General features: G+C 40.6%; 1 long non-coding RNA gene across 2 annotated transcripts in view; it reads right to left on the minus strand.

Annotated features, from left to right (window-relative positions):
- Window positions 1-3,170: 3,170 nt before the first annotated feature.
- The window catches only part of LOC146782842 (uncharacterized), a 54,029-nt gene continuing 29,402 nt past the window's right edge, over window positions 3,171-27,797 (minus strand). The window contains exon 3 of one of the 2 annotated variants that reach the window (XR_014972082.1): window positions 3,171-5,324. This is a non-coding gene — a long non-coding RNA (uncharacterized LOC146782842). Of the gene's footprint in view, window positions 5,328-27,797 lie in introns of both variants that reach the window. The other variant, XR_014972081.1, reaches the window with a different exon arrangement.

A 27,797-nucleotide genomic window follows, 5' to 3' on the forward strand; every position in this document is an offset into this window, starting at 1 on the left:
CAGCCTCTACAGTTCTACCAGTGCATGACAGACTAATGAATCGTTTTGACATTATACCTCTAAAGAATCTCTCACCAATTTCAATAAACTCATGGTTGGGGCAGGGAAAAGTGGGCTCACAGGACCGGATTACCCTGCTGGTTGGGGGGGGGGGGGGGGGGGGGGAGGAGGAAGAATTATTAGTAAGACTATCGAAGGTGGCAAGAAGTCATTGTAGTAAAACCACACAATCTCCTCTTGCAGTTACCACTCAAAAAATAGTTGACGATCATGTGGAAGGCAAATCCAAAGATATAGTCCTGAGACAATTCGATTATTCAACTGGGGAGTAAACATAGGGAGTAGTTCAAGAGCACGTCATGCCGTACAAAGTGTTAATGTTACTGTATCTATTAGACAGCTAAACTCAAATTCAGATGACACCCCTAACATGCATCTTTCCCCTCATGGGACAAATCTGGATCTTTCACCAGAATGCTACCCTTACGTAGCAATTTTAACTAATGTTCCCTTGCTACAGGGTAAAACTGAAGAAACCCCAAGCCAACTGAAAAATAAAGTTTGCCAATGGTTATCTCTTAACTCTGACTACATAAACTTTAGTTCTGGTGACATCCTGTTTGTTATAAGAGGGAGTTGGATTGCTACTTTACGCAAGTCTATCCGTGGAGACTGCATGGTGATTAACTGCAGGTCTCCAGCCCTAGCAGGAAAACTGGTTAGAGGCAGGAGGGAACAAATTGGATGGGGTCTGTTTTTTTTTTTTATAGACTTCTTAAACCCAATGATCCTGCCATTACAACTAATCCTCACACAGCCTACTATCCCTATGTACGAAAGGAACAATTCTTATTTGCAACTAGTAATAGATACCAAGCTCTCGGAGTTGGATATCCCTGACTGACTAAAGTTGTGCCGTGCTAAAACGATGTCGTATGATATGGCTTTATCCAGCAAACCAAGGAGGGATTCTACCAATAACAACCCGAGAGAAATAGAGATTAGAAGTCTGGTTACCCCCCCACTAGCTATCATGCATCTTTCCAAGGATGTGAGGATGTAAATTCACTAGCAGGACTGCAGTTTCAAAGAAGCCTTGACGAGGTCTAGCAATTAAATCTCTCATGGAATATCGCGGGGATAAAGTCTAAATTAAATAACCTGGAGAGGGGCAAGCTAGTGTACAGCAGTCATGTGTCTACTTCAAGAGACCTTCGCAACCAAGCAGCATTATAGGGTGGGGTACACCACGTTTCAGTATTGAAGCTAGACACTCAGCAGCTGGTAGACCTGCTGGAGGTCTGCTAATTTGGATTAAAACACGGCCTTGTAAAATTAAGCTGCTAAACATAGGTTCACAGGAGATCCTTGGCCTAGATTTAACATCACTAGAAGGGAACATTCATGTTAGTATAATTAAACTATATAATTGGTTCAACAGTCCCCACAAGGACTCTGATACTATATCAACACTCACAAATTCATGTAAAGAGAACAATCTTATTGTAGCCAGGAACTTCAACACGACTTATGAACTTTTAGACTTTGTGCAGGAACTAGTGCAGGAGGAAGAACAAGTTAGAGGTATAAAAAGGCTCCAGATACCAGCCCGGAAAACAAATACTAAAGGTCAGACAGCAAGTCCTGTCATTTACCCTTGCTTATGGGGTTTGCGCTTGTAATGGGCGGACACCCTCAGATGTTGAAGCCAAGTTTACATTTAAAAGGGTGAGTGTTCAGAGCAGGATTGATTTTATTATGGTAGACCTTGACCTTTGGTCACAAATTAAAGATATGATTATTTTAGATCGAGAGGATAGTGACCATAATGCATGGTTTCTTAAACTATCTGGCATGATCATTCCGCAATCCCAGACAAATTTAGTGACTGCCCCTGTTGTTACAACCAATAACAGGAGACTAAAATGCCCTCCGGTATTCGCGGATGAGAAGCTGCTACTGAACATTTACAAAGAGGTAGCATAGACTTTAAATGTATTAGGTAACCCAGACCTAAAGGTTGACAGCATTATGTCTATTTTTCAAAGTAAGAGCATTAAGCCCTACTTTAGCAGGCAGTGCAGCCCAAATATAGTAATTCACAATGCTGCCCCATGGTACAATGAGGATTGTATGCACACCAGAATTGATCTATCTTTGTCAGTAAAGAAAGAAATAAGGACTGACATAATAAACAGAATAAGAGTCTATGTGAGAGTACAGGGTGAGGCACAAAGGGTCTGGGAGGCAGAAAACTGGCGCTCACTAGTGGAGGTGTCTAGATCAAAGGATTGCCAGTTATTCTGGCATCTACTCTCTAAAGGGGCAAAACAACCAGTTAGTGAAATAGATTTTTACTTACAGCCTCCAGTTTGGGAAGAGTATTTTCAAAGTCTCTACTCAGGGAAGGTCCCCGAGTTAGAGGGTGAGGTAGTAGAGACAGGTAGGGACTGTAACAGAGCCCTCAGTAGAAGATGTAATTGGCTTCTCCCTACAGGAAACTGTGAATGTGATCAATTCATTGCAGTCTGGGAAAGCACCAGGGTTAGATAGACTACCAGGTGATCTGTATTGTTCTGAGCCCAACATATGGGGACCTTTGCTCCATATAGTTTTTACTGTCACCACATGAGGTGAAGATATCCCTGCATCATGGAAGGGTGCCGAAATAATACCTATATTTAAAAAAGGAGATAAGGGAGACCTGTCAACAACAGGCCTATTACCCTTATAGATGTATCACAGAAAGTATTCAGTAAAATGATTCTAACACACCTCCAGTAATGGATAGAGGAATACTGCATACTCGCACTTACAGGCCGGCTTTAGAGCCTCTATGAGTACCCTAGACCAGGTGTTGCTCATCTGGAAGGAGGTTAACATCAAGAAGGGCCACCGGTACGTTGTATTTGTCGACCTCAAAACAGCATTTGATTCCATAGATCGTTCCAGGCTTTGGGCTGCCTTTAGGTAGCTTGGTCTGCCTGGTGGTTTGCATCGCTAAAACTCTTGGTCTGTTTACATTTAGGTAACTATGCTAAAATCAGGTGGAACTCTGATGGTAGCCTCACTAATAATATTCCTGTCTTAAAGGGGGTGCGCCAGGATTGCATCTTAGCGCCAGCATTGTTTACCCTGTATATGAATGGGCTCATTAAATATCGCTATGATTGTGGAGGTGACCCACCAAAACCAGCTGGTAAGCAAATCCCCTAGCTCTCATTTGCAGACAATATGTTGCTCATTTCGAAAACCCCAATGGGCATTCAGAAAGTTTTAACCAAGTTTGCAACAGCCTGTAAAGAGCGGGGTCTAGAAATTAACAGCGCAGAAACTAAGTTCATGGTCTTCAATCCATACGAGTCAACTAACGGGAAATTGAGGCTAGGCGCGCAATACCTAAACCAGGTCAATGTCTTTGACTATCTGGGAGTCAGAATTAGCAAGAATTTGACATGGTCTCCCCATATTCAGAAGTGTGTGTTTTCATTGCAACACGTGGAATGTGCAAAAGCAAAGAAATTCAAAAGATCTCCTTTTCGCCCAATTTCTCGAATCCTAAAAATACATCGACCCAAAGGACAGGGTGCAGCCTTATATGGGGCCGGATTGTGGGGGGATGGAGCACCTATACCAGTTAGAAGTAACAGAAAATTAATTTTTACGTGCAGTTTTAAACCTCCAAATGAACACGCCATTAATACCACTCTGCCTTGATCTCGGTCTAAGGTCTATTGCCCATTCAGCTGTTTTACAGGTGCTTATGTTAAGGAGGATGTGGAGGAATTATTAACACTCCAAAGGCAAACGGGGCGACTGGTCTGGTTTAAAAAAGTAAGGCAATGGTTTTATAAATTAGGGCTGTGGTTATGTGGGATGACCCGCGGTCTATTACTAAAAGAATGGGTTCCCAGCTTTAACAAAATATATTGGGATTTTATTGATTCATCTTGCACTGAAACTGGGACACATAGCACTTTAACAACCCGATTTTTAGACATTAAAAGTTGTTTTAAGCTCGATCCCTATATGGATGATGTTGAACCCCCTCAGGCACGAGCACTTTATATACAGTTTTGAACTGGGGTTATCCCACTGAATGATCTGAAAAGCAGCTGGACGAACACAACTGTAACTTCACTGTGCCCCTTGTGTAGCGCTAGCCCTGAAACTTTAGAGCACTTTACATTCCTCTGCCCATTCTATGCCAATCTGAGGAAAACTTGGATTATCTCGGCCTGTCGGGTGCGGTCTTTTTCACGCCTCACAGATACGTTATGTGTTTTTAGATCATACACAACAAGGTGGCTTGTTTTTACATTATCAAGATACTTGCTTTATGCCTGGTGGCAGAGGTCTAAACCTGGAATAAGACCAATGTAAAAGGATGGATATTCCTGGGGAAGCAAGTATCAAGGCCTCTCAGAAGGACTATAGTGTCAAACGATGGTTGTTGATTACCCCGACAGTACTGATGCTTTCTCTTTTAACTCATTTTAAAGCTTTTAGAATTTTAAAATACCTATTTTACTTTAATTTCACTTCTATCTAGAATGATGTAAGTGAGTATGAAGTTGATGTTTTCCGCTTAACATTTGCTCCATGTTTTACATAAAATATGCATGTTTGTGATATATTTATATGTATATGATCATGCTATTGATAAAATAAACTTTACAACTGGGTGCAAACTTGGCCTGCCATGCCTAAAACAAACAGGCAAGTATGGTTTACTAGGGATATAATACCATCAGAACCAGGAAAAATATATGATAGCGCACAAACTGCAGGTGGATTTCCACAATAGATGAATCTATCAAAGGCAGCCATTATATTGGAATATAAATGGGTAAAATGTGCTTTTGTTGAGTTGAGGAATAATTTGGGATTACATAAAAAATAACTTGAGGGAGGCAGGAATCCACTGAAGCAAAGTGAACTTGTGTGAAGTCTTACCTTGTAGGTGCCCTTACCTCAGGGTCCTTACTCTACAGCAGCTAGAAATTGAGAGAACGTTGATGTGTTTGGTAGTCTGGACATCTGGTGCTTGGTTTTGCATCACCCAATGCTTCATACCTCGTGTAGAGGTAAGCACTTCCCTTCAGATATGAGATACTCTGTACAATGGCTTATGACTGTGCACTACTGCAAAATGGGTAATCAAGACCTCAAAGCTTCCATAGACCAGGATGTTGATTGATGGTAGAAGGATGATCATCTCTGTAGAGCTGGTGTGAAGGCTTCATGTGCTGGTGGTACTGCTGCTGTCCAGGATTCAAGAGCATCTGGAATTATATAGTCTCCATCCTCAGCATCGACACACCCTGCTGGAAAATATGTGAAAATAAGTGAAAAGCCAGTTTATCAACACAGCCACTACTCTGTCTTCACTGTCACAGCTTTTTATATCACCCACATTATGGTAACAGACACCCATTTACCCCTCCAGTCCCCCAAGCCCCCAGAAAATTGACATAATCCCCACTCCGATGTAAACTGAACTATTAATAGCTCAAGGTCCTTATCAAAAGCTCTTAGGACTCTGACCAACTCCCTCCTTTCCCTCAACCATAGAAATCTTTTGCAAAGAACTTGAAACACTCCACAAAACCTTTGAGCACTTGCCATGATCTATACAATTCTGAGCATCCCTGCAAGTAAAAACTGAATCATGATCTGCAGACACACACATGGCACGTCTCAGGATACAGGTCCTAAATTCATAGGAAAATTAAGCAGAAGTACCCGTTTGCAGCAAGTTGCAATTTGTGCAAGAATGGTAATTTAAGCCATACCCCACAATGCCTATTAATGCCAACTCCATAGGGGTAGGCAATTTAAGTTGAGAAAGAACTGATTAAGAAGTTGTTCAGTGCATGGGCAATGAGTTTAATGTTTGCCAGCAGGTGTGGGCTGAAACTTAAGATCAGGCCCTTCTGGTTGACTGTGTCCTGGTGCAAGAGCCCTATTGCTAATGGACCAGTCATAAGCCTTCAAACTAAAATAACCTTAGAAATTCGATTTCCTAACTTAAACATCCCTGCAACCTTTCCTTTTTCAGTGGATTTCTATGGTTTTATTAGGGCCGTTTCCTAACGTCCCTGTAACCTTGGACTTTTTAGTACATTTCACAGTATTTTTATTATAAATTGTACTACAATTTAGTTCGTAAATTCAATTAACTAATAAACATGTTCACAAGTTTATAAATACAGTTATTCACACATTCATTCTTCTGTATTATAAAACAAAAAAATGATGGCATAGTAACTTTAGTAATCTTCTATAAACACAAAATATCCAAGTCTTTTTTTAAATGCATTTTATGGCTCCGTCAAATCTTTGGAGAAATAAGGAGTCTGCCAGCTATATTGCACACATTCAATACTAAAAATAACACATTTAAAACACACATATGATATTACAATTTATTTTGTTATATCACTGCATAAGGGAGTGGCTATATCGGTGTGTAAGTGGGTATGAGGTGTTGTGAGTAAGGTGTGTGGCTGTGAGAGTAAGGTGTGCGGCTGTGAGAGTAAGGTGTATGCTTTTTTAATTGGAGTCTGGATCCTCGTGTGCTCGAAAATACATTGAGCAATTTTGCGCCCATGAGGAGACCCTCAAAGACACCTCCATCAGTCCCACAGGGTCAGGGTACCTCTACCCTAAATCCTTCTCTCACTTTGAAATTGTATTCTACCCCCCCCCCCCCCCCTCCCCGCCTCCAAGGAACAAAGTCCCAATGCACATGACAGCTACCACAACTCTCCCCTCAGGGTTGCAGCCAGCTAATCATTGCATTGCTGTTGATGCATGGATCCACGTATTTTGAGATCCATAACTCCTTTTACTTGAATAACTATAAACTACTGAACAGATTTATACCAAATTTCAACAAGCATTTGCAATGCAATAGGTCTCGCATTTGTGAGAGTTTAAGCTATTGGCAATGTAGAAGACAATGCCTTTTATCTGTTTTGCTAATTAATACATAAATAAAAGGCATTATCATTTAGAATGCCAACAGCTCAAACTCTTGTGAATGCGAGACCTATTCAAAGAAGTGGCCGCCATCTCCGAACGTGAAAGCACGCATGGTGCGCTGAATGTTGCGGGAAGCATGTCGTGCCTGCAGCAGGAGAAACTCATTAAAGAAAAGAGTGCTTACAGACTAAAAGACATTGTATAACAACTGAAGTGAAAGGGCCAGTCCTCATGGGAGGTTACAAATGCAGACAAGGCGGTACTAAGGAGGGACTAACAAGCCTATTAACGAATCTGAAGTCAGCATTTACAAAGGACATTGACAAGCCAACGAAAAATATGGGCAAAGTGTGGGTGGAGCTTCTATTCCATACTCCAATACAGCATGCCGCAGAGCATGCTCGCTGGCTCTAGGCTTGAGCTTAACCGCTTCGCTGTGGCGGACATTCTGCCGGAGTGCGGCCGAATCTGATGCGTGCGCAGATCGGACGGCCCCTGGCTGTCGTCCTCACACGCCCACCGTGACGTCTGTGGCCGTCCGACGCATGGAAAAGGTTAAAAGAACAACAAAAAGGAAACACAAACACACAAAAAGCAAAGGCAAAACAATATTACAAGTACTTTGATTACATACATATGAAAGAAACAGGACAAATAAAAGAGTATCATATACACAATACATAAGAATCATGTGTGATCCCCTCGATACGAAATATGCCTTATATGGTCAGAATCATCTTGAATCCATAAAGGGACCCCATATATGATCAAAATGATGTAAATTGTGATTCAACTTATAAATATTTTTTCAAAGTGAGCTACAGTAAACATATCTTCAAGTCAAGGTTGAAGCGTTGGAATAACTTTGGCCCTCCGAAACCGAAAAATATTAACTTTGCAAAGACGGAGATCAGTACAGAGCCACTTAAATGCATGAATGGATACATGCAATATTTCAGATGTATCATGAAGTGATGAACGTTCTGTAACAGCAAAATTGAAAGAAAAAACAAAAAGGTGTCTTGTCAAGTAAACTTCAATCTGAAGCCTGAAAATGTGGATATTAATTAGGGCAATCCACAGAATATGAGCGATATCACAGTCAGGTGTCTTACACCGCCAAAAGCAGTCAGGACTGAGGTGGGCTGAGTGCAGTTTCGCGGGTGACCTGATGTCCCACAGTCAAACCTCGCCCGCCTGTCCTCCCCCCCCCCCCCCCATATGCACTCCCGGCCTCTTTCATCAACAGTTGGATTGCACAAGTAATTAGCCGAGCCCAACAGACGGGCTCTCCAAAACAGCAGGCACCAGGGACACCCAAAAGGAGAGGGTCTTCCTGGGCAGTGCCCACCACTGTTGGAATCGCTTCCAGTCTCGCAAGTTCAGTCTGGATTTATCACTGGTGGGAGGATGATGAGATGAGAGCAGAGCAGAGGATCCTGAAGTCCCCCACGGCAGACGGATGAGCTTCCATCACTGGCCTAGAGTCCCATCAACCCTGTCAAGGGGGAGGGGTGCAGACACCGTGCATATTCAGTCTGTGGCAGCTCGGTTGCGGCTGAAGACAAAGCGTCTGTTCTGGGCCACTCCTAGGAGTGGGCATGTGGCAGAATGTACAGGCATGTGTTGGTGGGTGTGTAGTAAACCTACAGAAGCCTCTAAGCCTGCGTAGAGTCACTGAGGTCAGACCTATGGCCTGGCTAAATAAAAACAAGCCCGCGAGTGGTGCGCATGCACTGTAAAGGAATGCAGCTGCCATCATGCCTGCCGCTGCACATGAAAGTGAAATCTGATCCAGAACAGATGGCACCCTGCGTGCTCCTGAGACCCCTAGGCCATGGGAGTGAAAGTTTTGAGGAGAGGAGGGACATGCACCAGTCTGAGGCCATTTGCGTGCTTTCAATTGTTGAAAGCCACATGCAAAGGCCAAAGATGTGTGGGAGGAGTGACACCCACCCGGATAAGGCTCTTGGAAGTCTGCAGTGATTCCATGAGCCCTCTCCTAGAGCAGCGCATGCACGCTGCATTCAAGGGAAGACCTAACAAGCACTCTTTCTGGACCAAGATCTAGCTTTCTGCCAAATTTGGTGTAATTCCGTTCAGTGGTTCAGGCTGTAGTCATGCCTAAAATACCTATGGGAAATTGCATGGGGAAAAGCATTTTGTGAACCCCCCCTTTTTTTCTCAGCCCCAGCTTGGCAGATCACTTTGAAACTTTCTAGACAGCCACGGATGTGATTAGCAATCTAGCTTTGAAATTTGTGAAGATTTGGCAAACAGCACCAAAGTTATTTGCAAAATAAAAATGATTTTTCTATGGAAACTAGGTCCTAACTATAGCTATTTACTGCCGATAGCTGGTTAGGACCAAAGTTTACATAGGAAAACAATGTAGTCCCGTGCCCTTCGCGGGTGAGAATTCCCCGCGACTAGACTGCCGGAACGAGAAATAGGCGGTCTAGTCTTTACAGAAGAGGACCCAACAGCCCGGTAATAGGAGGAAAAAATAGCAGAGAGAGAGAGAGGTGGTCAAGGAAGAAGGAGGTTCGTTTTACGCCGCTGCTGCAGACTGCTGTTTAGGAGACTGGACCGGAACCTCATCCAGGAGAAAGACTATGCCGAGGAAACGGAGGGCCTGTCACCAGAAAAAATGCCTAGTGGCAACGCGCAAGATTCCAGCCTGCCCGGAGAGGAGGAGGGCGGCAAGACTCGACAGCCATGACCCAGGAGGGCCATGGCCCTAAGCAAGTACAGTTTTTTAGTTATTTCACTGCGGGCTGGTGGAGGACAGGACAGCGAGAAGCCCGTTGATTAAAACCCCTTCCCTCATCCTCATCACATGCACAAATCCTTCCTTCCTAAGCTCAAGGCACATCCCCGATTGTGGGTGACCATGGGGGTGAAGTAACCGACCCAAACCCTGTGTTGCTGACCGGGTTGTTCTTTTGTTCTCTTTGAGGGTATGGGCCGCACACACACACACACACAACCCCCTGGCATCCCGGCAGTATGAAGCCAGTCAAGGACCACAGAAGCCCCTCTCTAGCGAGAAGGCCATAGAAGCAATCCTCCAGTGACACTGACTGGACTGGCACCCAAGGAGCCCTATTGATGTTCAAGTATGAAAGCTCTGTCTCCTCTTTTTGGGACCCCTCATGACCTGTACACTGTTCTATACCAGCAGGTCAATAAAGTATTCACCACCCCTCGGCCCAGACTCTGCGCACTATATACCGGGGGGGGGGAAGGAAGAGAGTGAGGGGAAATCGCAGCCAATAACTTTGGCGCCGCTTGACAAATCTTCATGGAAAACAAAAAAACTTCCCCTTATTGTTCAGCTGCTGTTTTGAAAGTTAAGGTCATCAGTCAACTGGGGGCTTAGAAAAAAGGAGGGGTTATTTTGTTAACACGACTACAACTCGAACCGCTGAATGGAATTACGGGAAATTTGGCAGAAAGCTACATGTTGGTCCAGAAAGTGTGCTTTTTGTAATTTGGTGTAAATCCATTCAGTAGTTTAAGAGATATTCAAGTTTAAAAAAAAAGATATCTGGGAGACTAAAATCCTACTGAAATGTAAATTGATGCCTACACTTTAACTCGGAAGTGCTGGCAGCCATCTTGGGACTCTGTTTAACAGAGTCCCACAAAAGAATGTTTTTAAAGGAAAGAAAAAGAGGCAGGGTAGAAATACCTGACCACCCAAGCTCGTCTTGGTGGGGTGAGGGGTGACTCACCAGGACCTGCAGGTCCAAAAAAAAAGTTAATATTATTTTGTTACATTTTCAGCAGGATCCGCTGATCCAGCCGCAAATTAAAAAAAAAAAAATAAATAAATGCTGGCTCACGCGCTTCATTCAATATCTGCCCCTGGGTGGGCCTGGTCCTGGGGGGCATTTTGCAGAAAAGGTTGAGCTTATGCCCAAGGGACCACCACCTCCCTGGGGCTTTATTGTAAATGAATGCCGGGGCACATCTACTTCCGCAGACCCATGAAACACCACCTCTCCATGGCAAATTGGATTTGAGGGGGCCACACGGCCGCCTCGTGGTGCCCTAAATGGCCCTGGGGACTGCCAGCCCCCAGAGCCAGCTCCTGCAATGTCCCAGTGTGCCCACTCCTGGGATATTGCAGTTTGCTATGGCTTGGCAGGAACAGGGCACCCATGCTTTAGGCCAGGCCCAGGAGAATGGGGTCTCTGGGGCTGAAATCAGCCCTGGAAGAGTGAGTTGGGGGGGGGGGTGCATGGCACCCCCTCTTTAGTTACAAAAAAAAATATGGGGCCCCAAGGCCTGAAAAAGGCCCTACCTAGGGGGGCCCATTAGCTCCTCACCCTTAAAAAAATCTATATTAAAAAAATCCTCTGGCAAGTATCCGAAGGCCATGCCCCCTCCACCACCACACTGCAAACGGGATTACTACCTTAAAAAAATAAACTAGAAAAAAACAACGGTTACAGGGACGTTATAGTTAGTCTCAGGTTTCGCCCTTATAAAACCAGTGAAATTCAGCAGTTACAGTTAGCTGGGCTAACTATAACTCGTGCCTCCGCAATGCCCTGCTTCTGCCTTTACATCCCTCATGACGTGATCAGTGACATCATTGAGATGACTGTTGACATCACTGATGACATCTCAAATGACTTCACGGATGACATCATTCACAAAAACATCACTAACACACCCACTCACACCCACATAGAATATTTCATACACCAACTCCCACACAAACATTCATAAACCCATTGAGACCCATACCAGTACTTACACACCCACTCACTGATTCATAGATCTACACACACATCCACTCACCCATATACCCACTCATACACCCACTCACTCACTAATACAGCCACAGACATTTCCACCCATACAGCCACTCACGCGCTGAGTCAGTCACCCATAGAGCAACTCGCACACCTACTTAATCACTCACCCATACAGTTACACACCACTTACATACAGATATGTACTCAAACTCACTCACCTATACAGTCACTGACAAGTACACACTCACCCATAAAACCACTCGCAATCACTTTCGCCATACAGTCCCTCATATACCCAATCACTCCTATATACTGCCTTTCACACACCTAGTTACTCACACATTTCACTGACACATCCACTCACTCAGACAGCCATTCACACTCACCCAGACAGCCATACACATGCACCCAGACAGCCATACACACGCACCCAGACAGCCATACACACGCACCCAGACAGCCATACACACGCACCCAGACAGCCCCTCACACATGCACTCGCCAACAGACAGCCACTGACTCAATCACCAATACAGGCAGTCATACACCCCATCACCCACCCACAGACACACATGCAGGTACTCAGACAACCACTCACACATACAGCCACTCACGTACCCACTTATTCCCTCAAAGTCACTTAGATATCAACAGACAGAATGTATGGGTGAGTGGTTGTGTGAATGTCTATCAGTCTGAGACATGCAATCACTCACTTAGACAGTCAGTCACAAACCCACTGAATCATCCATACAGGCACTCATACACCGACAGATTCACCAATACACCATGACATATTAAACACAAACTTTTTTAAAACACACAGCCACTGGGTGTCAGTGATGTCACTGACCATGTTATGAGTGCTGTAATATTTGAGGTCCTAAGCAGTGCATTGAGTGGCTACAAGTTATAGTTAGCTCAGCTACCTATAACTGCCGAGTTTCACTGGTTTTGGAAGAGTAAGACCTAAGCCTCACTAGAACGTCCCTGTAAACTTTATATATATATCTCAAGCACAATCCAGCGTCAATCCATCAAGAGACATAAGCAGGAACGGACCACCACACAAACAAGTCATTCCAATCTTGAGTGCTTTATTCCATATTTTCAGCCAGCATGACGCATTTCGATCGGGGAGCACGGTCTTGATCACAATATTTATATATATTTTATCTACTGGCAGTCGCCAGTAGATAGTTATAGTTAGGACCGAGTTCCCATAGGAAATCTGAAAATTCTATTTTGAATAACTTTGGTGCCGGTTGACTTATCTTCGTGAAATTTTCGAAACTAATGGGGCGCTCCACTCAGCTCCTACCCTGAAAGTCTCGGGGTGATTCGTCAAGCGGGGGCTGAGAAAAAAGGGGGTCCAAAAACGAGTTTTCCCCATGCATTTTCCCATAGGACCTTTAGTCGAAGGTACAGCCCGAACGGCTGAACAGAATTACTTGAAATTTGACAAAGAGGTAGTCCTCAGGTCAGGCATGTGCCTTTTGCATATATGCTGTCAATTTGTTCAGTAGTTCCTGAGAAAATTGCAGTTAAAAGTACATAAATATCTATATGCGCACACCGTGCGCGCACTTTGCGCGCACCAAATGTCCGCGAGCGTAATTCTGATTGGTGGTTAGATGTCAGTCAACATTCCAATCGGTCGGAATCAGGAAGTGTCGGACACCATTTTGTGTGTGACAGTGAAAAAGAAAGGTGGAGAACGTGAAAAGGGGGCAGGGTAGAGAGTTCCTGACCCCCCCTAGCCTTTGTCAGGGGGTCCCTGAAGGACCCCGAAGAGTGAAAAAAACATTTTATTTTTTTTTCAAAAAAATCGCGGGGTGCGCGCTCACGGTGAAAAACCCTTAAAAAAAAAAAAAAACATTTTAAACTGTTTATAAGTTTATAGAAGATATTAACTATGCTGTTCAACTTTATCCAAATAAAAAAAAAAAAAAAAAGCTGAGCCATTCCATATTACAGGATACAGTCAATCTATAACTATATACATAGGTAGTTTATTGTAAAATAAATATATAAAATATAATACATCCATAAATTAGCATTTAAAAAACCTTACAAATGCACTAAAAAAAAACATAGGTTTCACACATGTTATAGTTAGAAATTAGCATTTAAAATACCTTGCAAATTCACTTAAAAAAACCATAGGTTTCATACACGTTCTAGTTAGGAATTAGCATTTCAAAAACCTTGCAAATTCACAGAAAAAACCATAGGTTTCACACATGTTATAGTTAGCTGGACATTTCACTCGTACAAAACCATTGATATTCCCCCGTTATAGTTAGTTCAGCTAACTATAACTCGCGCGACCGCAATCCACTGCTGATGACGTCACATATTACATCACTGTATTCACTAAGATACTGTTAATAAGTCAGTTATACAATTAATTTTACAAAAAAATACATCCATTTAGACACTTATTTACCCATTTATTCTTCCATTAACTTTTAGATATACATATATAAAAAATATTTATTTTTCAGAAAGACACATTCACTGGATGATGTCATCAGTGATGTCATTTGAGATGTCAGTGATGTCATCAGTGATGTCACTGACCATGTCATGAGTGATGTAATATGTGACGTCATCAGCAGTGGATTGCGGTCGCGCGAGTTATAGTTAGCTGAACTAACTACAACGGGGGAATTTCAATGGTTTTGTACGAGTGAAATGTCCAGCTAACTATAACGTGTGAAACCTATGGTTTTTTCAGTGAATTTGCAAGGTTTTTGAAATGCTAATTCCTAACTATAACGTGTGTGAAACCTATGGTTTTTTCAGTGAATATACATTTATTTTTTCATTTACTGTAGGGAAAGAAAAAAAAAAAAGAAAAACGGCTACAGGGACTTTCTAGTTAGTTTCAGGTTCCACTTGTCCAAAACCAGTGAAATTCAGCAGTTATAATTAGCTGAGCTAACTATAGCTTGCGCCTCCTTAACGCAGTGCTTAGGACCTCACATTACATCACTCATGACATGGTGACCATGCCAATCATGACATCTCAAACGAAATCACAGACATCCAGTGATCATGAGTGTTTTATAAAAGCTTATGAGTGTTGAAGATATATACTAAGTTAACACAAAAGTTACTTTAGTTTAGTTTGCGTATTAATAAGTTACGCTACTTTAAAACAGATTATGTAAGTGTCTGTGCAACTGTGTGTATCTGTATAGGAGTGGGTGGTGTGTGGCTGTGTGTGAGAGAGATGGGATATATAGGTTGAATAAGTGAGTGTGTAAGGAGCTGTATGGGTAAGTGGCTGTGTAAGTGACTGTATGGGTAAGTGGGCGTGTGAGTGGCATATGAGTGAGAGGGTATGTGAGACGGTTTAGGTGAGTGAGAGGATATGCAAGTGGCTGTATAGGTCAATGAGTGGGTGTATGGGTGGGTGTAAGTTGTGTATGGATAAGTGAGGGGATATATGAAAGACTACATAAATGAGTGGGTCTGCGAGTGGCTGAGTGAGTGCATGAGTGGTGTAAGGGTTAGAGAGTGGGTATGAGCAGTTGTATGGTTGACTGAGTGAGATGCTGCATGTGTGAGTATGTGCTTGTGTCAGTGACTGTTTAGGTGACTGAGTATGTGTTGGTATCTGTATGAGTAAATTAGGTGTATGAGTGGCTGTATAGGTGTGTGAGTAGCTGTGTGGGTAAGCAACTCAGTGTCTGAGTGGTTCTTTCGGTATGTGAGTTGGTGTATGTCTGTCTGACGGTGTGATTGTAGCTGTTTTTTTGGGTGTATGGGCGAGTGAGTGGCTGTATAGGAGGGTAAGTGAGGTATGGATAACTGTATGGGTTAGTGTGCGGCTATGTGAGTAGCTCTATGGGTGTAAGAATGGGGGGTGAGTAGTTGTATGGGTGGCTGTATGAGTGAGTCAATGGGTGTGTGTAGCTGTTAAGTAAGTGGAGGTGCGAGTGCATGTATGTGTCTGAATGGGTGTGTCAGTGGTTGTGTGGCTGTGTGAGTGGGTGTATGAGAGGTTGTATGGGGGTGTGAGAGGTTCTGTGTATGAGGTCATTTAAAAAGTCATATCATGAGTGATGTAACATGTGAGGTCATAAGCAGTGCTTGTGTGGGGCATAAGTTATAGTTAGCTCATGTAACTATGGTTGTTGAATTTCACTGGTTGTGTACGAGTGAAATCTAAGCCCAACTATAACATCCCTGTAAACATTTGTTTTTTTCTGAGAATTTCAAAGGTTTTTTAAATTAAATTCCGTTTCCTAACTATTAACGTCCCTCTAAACTGTTTTTTTCAATGAATTTGTACATTTAAAAAAAATTATATTTCCTAACTATAATGACCCTGTAATCTTTGGGTTGTGTTTAATGGCAATTTAACTGGTAGTTTGTGAAAATTTAATTGTTAGGTCAACTGTTATTTTTGTTAAGTTTTATTGTTTATTTACATTTTAAGAATATACTTTAATATGGTTTTTAAGTTTTTTTGTTATTTGTTTTTTGGGTTATTTGAAAATGTATTTGTTTTCATTTTGTGTTTGCTTTTTAGTTTGTAAATTTTTTATTTTGTTTGTAAAAAATGTGTACATTTCTAAATAATCAGGTGACCAATATGTTTTTCCCCCCCAATTTTGAGGGACTGCGGACCTCCTGCTACACCATAACCAAGTCTGGCCTGCAATAACTATGGATTTCCACTGCGATCACATGATTGGAATCTATCCACGATTTCTGATTTACAGATAAGTTTGAAAACGTAATTCTTAAAATATAACTCACTAATTTTTTTACTTGGAGCTAGTGTAGATAAATGTAAGTTTACCAACTTCAGAAAATATATTTTACTGTACGTACAGTCACTCAATTTACATTTGTTTGCGGCATCGCAAATGTGCCGAAGGAGACCGCAGAGCCATGCTTTTGTACAGCGAAACATGCTCATTTCATTTGCCACATTGAGACCACACTTTATTCTGAATTAACACCCACCAAAATTGTTATTTGTATTTAAACAGTTAAGGAGGTGTACAAACAGGTTGATATCTGGTGTTGGAGTGTATAGTTAGTGTTATTTAGAAATCTATTTTAATGGCTGCAGCAACACCATCTGCACTGGAAGAAGATCCTGTTCTTCTGGTGAAGGAAGAAAAGGTTCATGCACCACCACTTAAACAGAAGAGTGACATACAGGGGTTGTTCACAGCCCTGGACAAAAAGAAGGTGTCTCCAAAGGTAGTCAAGTGTACCACCGGAGAGAGTGACATGTCCCAAGGAGCATCTAAAAAATACAGACACAGGAATTCTTCAATGTGGAAGCATTAGAAGACAATTCATGAGAAGTCATACCACAGAATGATGTGTGAAAAAGAAGCTAGTGCTCATGCTTCCACAGCTTCATCAAGTATACTTGGAGCTTCAACTTCAGCTACAATTAGAGTGGCAGCTAATTGCCCTAATTTGGGGCACATGACCACACATTGTTTGCACTGCCACATGCCGGTTGGTTTGAACACAACCTCTAGTGCTGAAGATTTGCATGCAGTGCAAGCTCATCTTTGCTCATTCTTTTTTTTGGGGTGGGGGGGGGGGGGGGGTAGATTATACCATCCACACTTTTTGGCTGTAATTTAAGGTAGAAACCATGTTAGTTTTCATTCTAGTAGTTTTACTACAGTTCTGTGCCATGTTTTTTCAGTACTTTAGTTTTATAAAGATGGAATTAAAAATAAATAATATATATATATATATATATTATCAAATATAGCAAGTATAACGACCACCACCGAGCTTTACAATCACCAGATCTAATTTATTAGGTAACGCGTTTCGCCTGACACAGCAGGCTTGATCACACACGGAGTCGTGGGATGAGTACACGTTTATACTATCAGGGAAACAAAGCAGAAAACGGACAACATTAAAAACTGTTATCAACCAAGTGTGCTACTGTGGCGGCCATTTTGAGCTAGTCAAAATTATACATAAAACATATATTCAGTCTAGTGCTCTATATGGTCTACTACATGTAATTTCTAGTTTTATGAACTATTGTAATCATAGTTTTAAACAGTTGTTTCCTCTTATTTTACATGTTGATATCATTTATACATTGTACCTGAAACGAAATATTCTGTATACAGTCTAGTGCTGTATTCAATATATGCACACAATATAAACTATTCATAAAGCATAGTGCTCTGATTAAGAACTATTTAGATTCATAGTTGCAAACAGTTGTTATACATGCTTTCTTAATACAATCAGCTAAAAAGAAAATTATCCTCTATTCCGTCTAGTGCTGTGACCTGTATGTAAATCCTCAATATATATAGATTCTTCGTAAAGCATAGTGCTTTGATATGTATGTACATGAGGTAAAGTTCTTGTGTGCATAATGGTACGTATAAACTATACAAGTTTCTGATACAGTATCATTATTATTGTCCGATAAACAAACAGTCTCCTCAAGCAACGTGACCTAATCTATCCCTGCTCCACCCAAAAAGATCCACACCCAAGTCAACAAAATTAAAATTCTGTGCTACCTTTCCCTTATATAATCTATACACTACAGAAAAGAACTAAAACATATCATTAGGAATATGGAGGTTCTCTTATCTGTCATGTGATTCGATTTTCTTCTGGAAGAAAAGGGTAGGGGTGAATAGCGATTCCCTTCCGGAGTCGGCCCCTTCCTTTCTTCCTAAAATAAAACAAATTACAAATATATTAGATACACTTATTCAATTAAAATTCTAATCAATTACCTCTTAGTACACAGATATACAGATCAATAAGATATACAGAGCACAGCATCCAATGAATCCTATTCTCGTAAATGCACACTTAGTTCCTCATCTTGATTCAATCCTCCTGGATGTTTACTTTGTAAGTTAATGATATGCCAAGACTCCCTCTGTCTGAGTTGTAATTCTCTATTACCACCCCTTCTGTTGTACTCTATCTGTTCTATAGCGAAGAAAGATAGGAGTGAGTTGTTGGATAGATGGTACTTAGCAAAGTGTCTTGCCACAGGGTAATGTGGATCTTTATTCTTGATAGCTCGCATATGTTCCAACACCCTCTTTTTAACTGCCAGAGTGGTACTTCCCACATATCTTAAGTGGCAAGGACATTCGAGGATATAAATAACAAATGAAGTTCCACATGTAAGGAATTGATCAATATTCCTTTCACCTACAGGTGTACTGTATTTTTTCCGCATGTGACTGCTGCGGCACGCTCTACAGTGGCCACACGGAAAAAACCCCTTTAGATTAAGGCGTGTGTTTTTTGGGGGTTTAGAAATATCCCCTTTCATCAGAATATCTTTCAGATTTCTGCTTTTCCTGTAGGTGATAAGTGGACGTGTGGGTAAGTCTTTGACCAAACTGGGTTCCGTCTTTAATGTGTTCCAGTTTTTATTCAACATTTTGGCAATATTTTTAGACTCTGCGTTAAATGTGAGGATAACCCTAGGTTGGTTTGTTCCTTCTTTTTCTTCCTCAAGTTTTTCTTGCAGAGTTGATTCCCTCGAGATGTTTTTCACTTTTTCGACCGCTCTATCTAGCACCCATTTGGGATATCCCCTTTCTTTGAATCTCTCCAGCATTATATTTTGTTCAATGCAGAAATCTTCCATGCTACTACAGTTTCTTCTTGCCCTGAGCAGTTCTCCAAATGGAATACTCCATTTTAAAGTTTCTGGATGGCTGCTCAGGGCATGAAGAAGACTGTTCCCTGCTGTTTCTTTTCTGTGCAGTTTGGTGCAGATTTTGTTCTGGCGGATTTCCACCGTGACATCTAGAAATTCTATGGCTACCTTACTTATATTATATGTCAGTTTTGGGTTGTAATCATTGACATTCAAGTTATTTATAAATGCAATTGCTGATTGTTCATCCCCCTTCCATATAATAAAAAGGTCGTCAATGTACCCAAGCCATTTAATTATTTTTTCTCCTGACTCAGTTTGGGTAATTTTACTCTGTACCTCTTCTTCCCACACCCCAAGAAAGAGATTGGCAAAACAAGTCCCCATAGCAGTACCGAGAACTTGTTTGAACATTTGATCATTAAATAAAAAGATGTTATGTGTTAGGCAGAATTTTATCATTTCTAGTATTGTCATAGTGTGGTCCAAAAAGCAAATTTTTCTTCTTTTCAAATAGTGAAAACAACATTTTAACCCCAATTCATGGTCAATTATGGAGTAGAGTGAATTTACATCCATTGTGATTAGTTGATAATCTTCCTCCCACACGATGTCCTTTATTTTGCCAAGAAAATCCTTGGTATCTTTGGTGTATGACGGAAGAGTTACCACGTACTCCCGTAGAAAATAGTCTACATATTTAGAAATGTTTTCTGAAACGCAGCCAATCGATGAAACTATTGGTCTCCCTGGCGGTGAAGTGGCATTTTTATGGATTTTAGGCAATAGGTAGAAACTAGGTAACTTTGGGTAGTCTTTTTTCAAGTAACAGAATTCTTCCCATTGTATAAGGCCTTGGTCTTTCCATGCTGTTAGCATTGCCCAGATTTTTATTATACTGTCATTGTATTCTTCCATATTGCTTACCACATAATATTTTTCATCATTTAACTGCTTAAGTGCTTCATTAATGTACAGACTGCGATCCCATAAGACGATGTTACCGCCTTTGTCCGCTGGACGGATTATTATGTTGTCGTCTTCTGCTAATGATTTAACAAAATCCCATTGGTTTTTAGTGAAATTCCTTTTAGGTTGTTTGTAAGAGGGTTTCTTAGTTTTCATACGAAAAGTAACTAGATCTTTCATTACTGTTTCGTGGAAAGCATCTATGTTATCGTGCGGTGTCGTGGGATAAAAAATAGATTTGGGTTTAAATCCTGTTTTAGCTGGACAATCAGTGACAATTTCTTCTTCTACATTAGTCGTACATTCGGGATCATCGTATAGATCCACTAACGTTGTTAATGTGTTGAAATCTCCTATATTGGTGTAAGGTGTATCTTCCATTCCCATATAGCTATTATCACTTTCATTTGGTGGTCTTACCCATCTGTTGTTGTGCCATTTTTTTAGCTTGAGCTTGCGTATAAATTTAAAAATGTCAATTCTAGTTTCTGGGTAATTGAAGTTACTAGTGGGACAAAATGAAAGACCCAAACATAGTGTTCTTTTTTCTTCCATGTTAAGTGGTCTGTATGATAAGTTTACAATAGTTTTGTTTACCATTGCGTCCTCCATTATTTCTGTTGTGTTTGACCACTCTTTTTGCTTCCCATTGGTCTGTATCCACGTCCTCGCCCTCTTCTTGATTCTCTGTCGGATTCGCTGTCTTCTTCGCCAGTTTCTTCCCTGTTTCTTCCTCTTCCTCTTGTTTGGAGTCCTCGACCTCTCCCTCTCCCTCTCATTTTCGGTGGTTGTACTGTTCTCGGAATCTGCCTCCCTGTTCTCATGAGGCGATATTCCTCTAAAAAATTCGTTTGTTGTCTTGTTGTGGTTGTTGTTTCGTTAGTGCCTCCTTCCTGTACATCCCCTTCCGGATCACTGCTGGTTATAGAACTAGCGCCACTTGGGGTTCTAGCTACCTCTTCAATTGTTACTCCTTGTGCAAGTTTTTCGTACATGTGATCATATTTGTGGCTGTCACAAATATGATCACATGTATGAAAAACTTGCACAAGGAGTAACAATTGAAGAGGTAGCTAGAACCCCAAGTGGCGCTAGTTCTATAACCAGCAGTGATCCGGAAGGGGATGTACAGGAAGGAGGCACTAACGAAACAACAACCACAACAAGACAACAAACGAATTTTTTAGAGGAATATCGCCTCATGAGAACAGGGAGGCAGATTCCGAGAACAGTACAACCACCGAAAATGAGTGGGAGAGGGAGAGGTCGAGGACTCCAAACAAGAGGAAGAGGAAGAAACAGGGAAGAAACTGGCGAAGAAGACAGCGAATCCGACAGAGAATCAAGAAGAGGGCGAGGACGTGGATACAGACCAATGGGATGCAAAAAGAGTGGTCAAACACAACAGAAATAATGGAGGACGCAATGGTAAACAAAACTATTGTAAACTTATCATACAGACCACTTAACATGGAAGAAAAAAAGAACACTATGTTTGGGTCTTTCATTTTGTCCCACTAGTAACTTCAATTACCCAGAAACTAGAATTGACATTTTTAAATTTATACGCAAGCTCAAGCTAAAAAAATGGCACTACAACAGATGGGTAAGACCACCAAATGAAAGTGATAATAGCTATATGGGAATGGAAGATACACCTTACACCAATATAGGAGATTTCAACACATTAACAACGTTAGTGGATCTATACGATGATCCCGAATGTACGACTAATGTAGAAGAAGAAATTGTCACTGATTGTCCAGCTAAAACAGGATTTAAACCCAAATCTATTTTTTATCCCACGACACCGCACGATAACATAGATGCTTTCCACGAAACAGTAATGAAAGATCTAGTTACTTTTCGTATGAAAACTAAGAAACCCTCTTACAAACAACCTAAAAGGAATTTCACTAAAAACCAAATGGGATTTTGTTAAATCATTAGCAGGAGACGACAACATAATAATCCGTCCAGCGGACAAAGGCGGTAACATCGTCTTATGGGATCGCAGTCTGTACATTAATGAAGCACTTAAGCAGTTAAATGATGAAAAATATTATGTGGTAAGCAATATGGAAGAATACAATGACAGTATAATAAAAATCTGGGCAATGCTAACAGCATGGAAAGACCAAGGCCTTATACAATGGGAAGAATTCTGTTACTTGAAAAAAGACTACCCAAAGTTACCTAGTTTCTACCTATTGCCTAAAATCCATAAAAATGCCACTTCACCGCCAGGGAGACCAATAGTTTCATCGATTGGCTGCGTTTCAGAAAACATTTCTAAATATGTAGACTATTTTCTACGGGAGTACGTGGTAACTCTTCCGTCATACACCAAAGATACCAAGGATTTTCTTGGCAAAATAAAGGACATCGTGTGGGAGGAAGATTATCAACTAATCACAATGGATGTAAATTCACTCTACTCCATAATTGACCATGAATTGGGGTTAAAATGTTGTTTTCACTATTTGAAAAGAAGAAAAATTTGCTTTTTGGACCACACTATGACAATACTAGAAATGATAAAATTCTGCCTAACACATAACATCTTTTTATTTAATGATCAAATGTTCAAACAAGTTCTCGGTACTGCTATGGGGACTTGTTTTGCCAATCTCTTTCTTGGGGTGTGGGAAGAAGAGGTACAGAGTAAAATTACCCAAACTGAGTCAGGAGAAAAAATAATTAAATGGCTTGGGTACATTGACGACCTTTTTATTATATGGAAGGGGGATGAACAATCAGCAATTGCATTTATAAATAACTTGAATGTCAATGATTACAACCCAAAACTGACATATAATATAAGTAAGGTAGCCATAGAATTTCTAGATGTCACGGTGGAAATCCGCCAGAACAAAATCTGCACCAAACTGCACAGAAAAGAAACAGCAGGGAACAGTCTTCTTCATGCCCTGAGCAGCCATCCAGAAACTTTAAAATGGAGTATTCCATTTGGAGAACTGCTCAGGGCAAGAAGAAACTGTAGTAGCATGGAAGATTTCTGCATTGAACAAAATATAATGCTGGAGAGATTCAAAGAAAGGGGATATCCCAAATGGGTGCTAGATAGAGCGGTCGAAAAAGTGAAAAACATCTCGAGGGAATCAACTCTGCAAGAAAAACTTGAGGAAGAAAAAGAAGGAACAAACCAACCTAGGGTTATCCTCACATTTAACGCAGAGTCTAAAAATATTGCCAAAATGTTGAATAAAAACTGGAACACATTAAAGACGGAACCCAGTTTGGTCAAAGACTTACCCACACGTCCACTTATCACCTACAGGAAAAGCAGAAATCTGAAAGATATTCTGATGAAAGGGGATATTTCTAAACCCCAAAAAAACACACGCCTTAATCTAAAGGGGTTTTTTCCGTGTGGCCACTGTAGAGCGTGCCGCAGCAGTCACATGCGGAAAAAATACAGTACACCTGTAGGTGAAAGGAATATTGATCAATTCCTTACATGTGGAACTTCATTTGTTATTTATATCCTCGAATGTCCTTGCCACTTAAGATATGTGGGAAGTACCACTCTGGCAGTTAAAAAGAGGGTGTTGGAACATATGCGAGCTATCAAGAATAAAGATCCACATTACCCTGTGGCAAGACACTTTGCTAAGTACCATCTATCCAACAACTCACTCCTATCTTTCTTCGCTATAGAACAGATAGAGTACAACAGAAGGGGTGGTAATAGAGAATTACAACTCAGACAGAGGGAGTCTTGGCATATCATTAACTTACAAAGTAAACATCCAGGAGGATTGAATCAAGATGAGGAACTAAGTGTGCATTTACGAGAATAGGATTCATTGGATGCTGTGCTCTGTATATCTTATTGATCTGTATATCTGTGTACTAAGAGGTAATTGATTAGAATTTTAATTGAATAAGTGTATCTAATATATTTGTAATTTGTTTTATTTTAGGAAGAAAGGAAGGGGCCGACTCCGGAAGGGAATCGCAATTCACCCCTACCCTTTTCTTCCAGAAGAAAATCGAATCACATGACAGATAAGAGAACCTCCATATTCCTAATGATATGTTTTAGTTCTTTTCTGTAGTGTATAGATTATATAAGGGAAAGGTAGCACAGAATTTTAATTTTGTTGACTTGGGTGTGGATCTTTTTGGGTGGAGCAGGGATAGATTAGGTCACGTTGCTTGAGGAGACTGTTTGTTTATCGGACAATAATAATGATACTGTATCAGAAACTTGTATAGTTTATACGTACCATTATGCACACAAGAACTTTACCTCATGTACATACATATCAAAGCACTATGCTTTACGAAGAATCTATATATATTGAGGATTTACATACAGGTCACAGCACTAGACGGAATAGAGGATAATTTTCTTTTTAGCTGATTGTATTAAGAAAGCATGTATAACAACTGTTTGCAACTATGAATCTAAATAGTTCTTAATCAGAGCACTATGCTTTATGAATAGTTTATATTGTGTGCATATATTGAATACAGCACTAGACTGTATACAGAATATTTCGTTTCAGGTACAATGTATAAATGATAAACATGTAAAATAAGAGGAAACAACTGTTTAAAACTATGATTACAATAGTTCATAAAACTAGAAATTACATGTAGTAGACCATATAGAGCACTAGACTGAATATATGTTTTATGTATAATTTTGACTAGCTCAAAATGGCCGCCACAGTAACACACTTGGTTGATAACAGTTTTTAATGTTGTCCGTTTTCTGCTTTGTTTCCCTGATAGTATAAACGTGTACTCATCCCACGACTCCGTGTGTGATCAAGCCTGCTGTGTCAGGCGAAACGCGTTACCTAATAAATTAGATCTGGTGATTGTAAACCTCGGTGGTGGTCGTTATACTTGCTATATTTGATAATCTTGAAGTCGGCGCGCTCCGCTGACATCGAACGACCTGCCTGCCTGGGGAGACAGAAGGAGCAATCGGAAAATGAATATATATATATATATATATATTCACTGAAAAAACCATGGGTTTCACACACGTTATAGTTAGGAATTAGCATTTAAAAAACCTTAGAAATTCAATGAAAAAACCAAAGGTTTCACACATGTTATAGTTAGCTGGACATTTCACTCGTAAAAAACCAATGAAATTCCCCCGTTATAGTTAGTTCAGCTAACTATAACTCGCGCGCCCGCAATGCACTACTGATGACGTCACATATTACATCACTCATGACATGGTCAGTGACATCACTCATGACATCACTGATGACATCTCAAATTACATCACTGATGACATCATCCTTGTGACAGAGTGGTAGACCTCCTCTCACCCTAATATAACCTTTGATACAAACATTCAAAAATAGACACTAAAATTTTCAAAACAATGGACATACCAATAACAGTTACAACAACCTATTCAGTAATTCTAAAATCCACATACACATCCACTCATCCACCAACAATCCTATACAGTCACTCATACATGTACTCACACATCATATGTACTCATACACCTAAACATTCTGTAACACAATTCCACTCATCCATAGAGTTACTCACACACATAGTCACTCATGCTAATAAAGAAACAAACATCCATTTACTTGCATATACAGTTATACACACACCAGCACACTTACTTTAACAGAAACTTACACATACTTAGTCTTTTTAACAATCACTTATAGAAACACATACTTATTCATACAGGAACTCTTCCAATCTCTCACTCTCACATATACTCACTTATATACACCAATAGTCACATATACTAGTTTAAAACATATGTAGTTACTCATAAAGACACTATTGAGACAGTCATTCACTCACTAACACACCCATGCACACACTCATCCACCCATACAGTCCTGCACACATGCTGACTTCAACACATACAAACAGTGAGTCACTCATTCATGCACCTATGCACTACGTAATACCCCCCACCGCACCATGAAGACACTCAGACTGATACTCAAAAAACCAACTAATAACCTATATAGACACCCATGTAGCTACTCACCAACCCATGCAGCCACTTATACACAAAGTGAGAGACTGATACAGGTATTTACACATTTAAACATTACTCACTAAGCCTTGTATTCACTAAGATACACTTAATCAGTCAGTTATACAATCAATTTTTCAGAAACAAATCAATTTAGACACTTATATACTCATTTATTCTTCCATCGACCTTGAGATATACATATATAAAACATATTTAATTTTCAGAAAAACACACATTCACTGGATGATGTCATCAGTGATGTCATTTGAGATGTCATCAGTGATGTCATGAGTGATGTCACTGACATGTCATGAGTGATGTAATGTGACGTCATCAGTAGTGCATTGCGGGCGCGCGAGTTATAGTTAGATGAACTAACTATAACGGGGGAATTTCATTGGTTTTTTACAAGTGAAATGTCCAGCTAACTATAACATGTGTGAAACCTTTGGTTTTTTCATTGAATTTCTAAGGTTTTTTAAATGCTAATTCCTAACTATAACGTGTGTGAAACCCATGGTTTTTTCAGTGAATTTCAAAGGTTTTTGAAATGCTAATTCCTAACTATAACGTGTGTGAAACCCATGGTTTTTTCAGTGAATTTGCAAGGTTTTTTAAATGCCATTTTTTTTTTTTCTTCTATTTTTTTTTTACATATTTTTATTTTAATTTTCTATCCTTTTTTAAAGACTATGGTTAAAATTTTAAAATTCTATAATATGTTTTTTTTAATATATTTTATAAAATAAACAGGTAAAATTTATTAGCAATACATTTTTTCCTTTTTTTATTTTTTTTTTTTTTTTTAGTACGCGTACCGTAAGCTTACGGTAAGCATACGGTTTACGCAATGTCCGTAATTTATCTACGCTGTTTGCGTATAGTTACGCAATTTGCGTAGCCGCGCGTACTCCGCATGGGGCGCGTACGCGTGTACGCTACACGCGCACGTTACGCGGAAGTGTCGGGGAGTGACTGTTATGGGCATGCGCGTGTCTTTTTTACGCGCATGCGTACTTTTGCCGTAAGCGCACCGTAAGCGTACCGTAAGCGTACGGTAGGTCATGTGATCATGAAACAACTTTTGATTGGTTGAAACTACTTTCAGTTCTAGAACTCTTCTACACCACACCCATTCCCCTCATTTCTGCTTGTGATCCCTTAGGAGAAGGAGCTGGGTTGTCTTTGTGATACGATGGCAGAACAGCAGAGCTCTTCTGAGAGTGAGGCTAGCAGCACTACCTTGAGGCAGAGAGCGAGGAAACAAAAGACCTCTTACGTATGGGATTATTTTACTTTTCCAGAAGGCCAGCAAAAGGTAAATGCACCCTTAGTGACTTGCAAGCTGTGTAAGCGTGTACTTTCAAGAGGTAATCCTGACAGGAAGTATTCCTTTGAGAATCACACCATGATGAGACAC

This window comes from Triturus cristatus, chromosome 12, assembly GCF_964204655.1.
Source record: "Triturus cristatus chromosome 12, aTriCri1.1, whole genome shotgun sequence".
NCBI classification, from domain to species: domain Eukaryota; kingdom Metazoa; phylum Chordata; class Amphibia; order Caudata; family Salamandridae; genus Triturus; species Triturus cristatus.